Below are 2,930 nucleotides of genomic sequence, written 5' to 3' on the forward strand. Positions count from 1 at the left end.
GACCTTAACTGAGGCAAGTAAGGCCTGCAGTTCTTTGGACGTTGTTGTGGGGTCTTTTTGGTGACCTCTTGGATGAGTCGTCGCTGCGCTCTTGGGGTAATTTTGGGCGGCCGGCCACAAAAATCCAAACCATCATGGCCCTGTGTGAAAAAGTGATTGCCCTAAACAATAACTGGTTGGGCCACGCTAGCAGAAAAAACTGCAACCAAGCGTTTGCTATAACGTGCAATGAGGTTTTACAGCGTCCTGGAGGGATTTTGGCCCACTATCTTTGCAGAATTCTCCTAATTCAGTTACATTAGAGGGTTTTCGAGCATGAACGGCCTTTTAAGGTCTACCACAACATCTCAATAGGATTAAGGTCAGGACTTGGCTAGGCCACTCCAAAGTCTATTTTCTTTTTCTTCAGCCATTCGGTGGTGGACTTGCTGGTGTGTTTGGATCATGTCCTGCTGCAGAACCCAAGTTCGTTTCAGCTTGATTACACGAACAGATGGTCGGACATTCTCCTTAGGATCTCTTGGTAGAAGCAGAATTCATAGTTCCTTTTATCACGGCAAGTCTTCCAGGTCCTGAAGAGCAAAACAGCCCCAGACCATCACACTACCCATACCATATTTTACTGTTGGTATAATGTTCTTTATGAAATGCAGTGTTACTTCTATGCCAGATATACTTGGACACAACCTTCCAAAGAGTTCATTTGTCTCATCGGTCCACAGAATGTTGTCCCAAAGTCTTGGGGATCATCAAGATGTGTTGTGGAGAAATTGAGATGAGCTTTGATGTTATTTTTGCTCAGCAGTGGTTTTCTCCTTGGAACTCTGCCATGCAGGCCATTTTTGCCCAGTCTTTTCCTGATGGTGGAGGCATGAACGCTGACCTTAACTGAGGCAGTAAGGCCTGCAGTTCTTTGGACGTTGTTGTGGGGTCTTTTTGGTGACTCTTGGATGAGTCGTCGCTGCGCTCTGGGGTAATTTGGGCGGCGGCCACTCCTGGGAAGGTTCACCACTGTTCCATGTCTTCGCCTTTGTGGATATGCTCATGTGGTTGCTGGATTCCCAAAGCTTGGAAATGGCTTTATAACCTTCCAGACTGATGATCTCAATTACTTCTTTCTCAATGTTCCTGAATTCTTTGGGTCTCGGCATGATGTGTAGCTTTTAAGGATCTTCTGGTGGACCTTACGTGTCAAGCAGCTCCTATTTAAGTGATGCCTTGATTGTGAACAGGTGTGGCAATAATCAGGGCGGTGTGGCTAGAGAAATTGAACTCAGGTGGGACAACCACAGTTATAGTATGTTTTAACAAGGGGGGGCAACACTTTTTCACACAGGGCCATGATGGTTTGGTTTTTTTCACCAATATAAACACCTTCATTTACAATTGCATTTTGTGTTTACTTGTGTTGTCCTTGACTATTGTTTAAATTGGTTTGATGTTCCGAAACACTTAAGTGTGACAAACATGCAAAGGAACGAAATGAGGAGGGGCAAACACTTTTTCACACAGTATTATATATATATTATATATATATAATATATATATATATATTATATATAATATATATATATATATATATATTATAATAATTAATATATATATAATATTAATATATATATATATATATATATATATATAATGTGTGTGTGTGTGTGTGTATATATATATATGTATGTATATATGTAGTATGTATAGTATATACACTCACCGGCCACTTTATTAGGACCCATGCTAGTAACGGGTTGGACCCCCTTTTGCCTTCAGACTGCCTCAATTCTTCGTGGCATAGATTCAACAAGGTGCTGGAAGCATTCTCAGGGAGTTTGGTCCATATGACATGATGGCATCACCAGTTGCGCAGATTGTCGGCTGCACATCCATGATGCGAATCTCCGTTACACACATCCCAAAGATGCTCTATGGATTGAGATCTGGTGACGTGGAGGCCATTTGAGGACAGCGAATCATTGTCATGTTCAAGAAACCAGTCTGTGATGATTCCAGCTTTATGACCTGGCGCATTATCCTGCTGAAAGAAGCATCAGAAGTTGGGTCATTATGGTCATAAAGGGATGGACATGGTCAGCAACAATACTCAGGTAGGCTGTGGCGTTGCAACGATGCTCAAATGGTACCAAGGGGCCAAGAGTGCCAAGAAAATATTCCCCACACCAGTAGAAGCCAAATTCTGACCCTACCATCCGACTGTCGCAGCAGAAATCGAGATCATCAGACCAGGCAACGTTTTTCCAATCTTCTATTGTCCAATTCGATGAGCTTGTGCAAATTGTAGTCCAGTTTCTGTTTTAGCTGAAAGGAGTGGCACCCGATGTGGTCTTCTGCTGCTGTAGCCCATCTGCCTCAAAGTTCGACGTAATGTGCGTTCAGAGATGCTTTCTGCCACCTGGTTGTAACGGGTGGTTATTTGAGTCACTGTTGCTTCTATCAGCTCGAACCAGTCGGCCATTCTCCTCTGACCTCTGGCATCAACAAGGCATTTCCGCCCACAGAACTGCCGCTCAGGATGTTTTTTCTTTTTAGGACCACTCTGTAAACCCTAGAGTGGTTGTGCGTGAAAATCCCAGTGATTAGCTGTTCTGAAATAATTGACCAGCCTTCTGGCACAACAATCATGCCACGTTCAAAGTCACTCAAATCACCTTTCTTCCCCATACTGATGCTCGGTTTGAACTGCAGGAGATTTCTTGACCATGTCTACATGCCTAAAAGCACTGAGTTGCCGCCATGTGATTGGCTGCTTAGAAAATAAGTGTTAACGAGCAGTTGGACAGGTGTACCTAATAAAGTGGCGGTGAGTGTATATGTATGTATGTATATATAATATATAATATATATATGTATATAGTATATATGTAAAGTGCATGTATATTATGCATGTAGATGTATATTGCATGTATTTATATGCA

General features: G+C 42.5%; 1 protein-coding gene across 2 annotated transcripts in view; it reads left to right on the forward strand.

Moving 5' to 3' along the window:
• Window positions 1–2,930, forward strand: part of mms19 (MMS19 homolog, cytosolic iron-sulfur assembly component) — a 24,913-nt gene that overhangs the window by 16,837 nt on the left and 5,146 nt on the right. The gene's annotated exons all lie outside the window — the stretch shown is intronic.

This window comes from Etheostoma spectabile, chromosome 21 (genome assembly GCF_008692095.1).
Source record: "Etheostoma spectabile isolate EspeVRDwgs_2016 chromosome 21, UIUC_Espe_1.0, whole genome shotgun sequence".
Taxonomy (NCBI): Eukaryota; Metazoa; Chordata; class Actinopteri; order Perciformes; family Percidae; genus Etheostoma; species Etheostoma spectabile.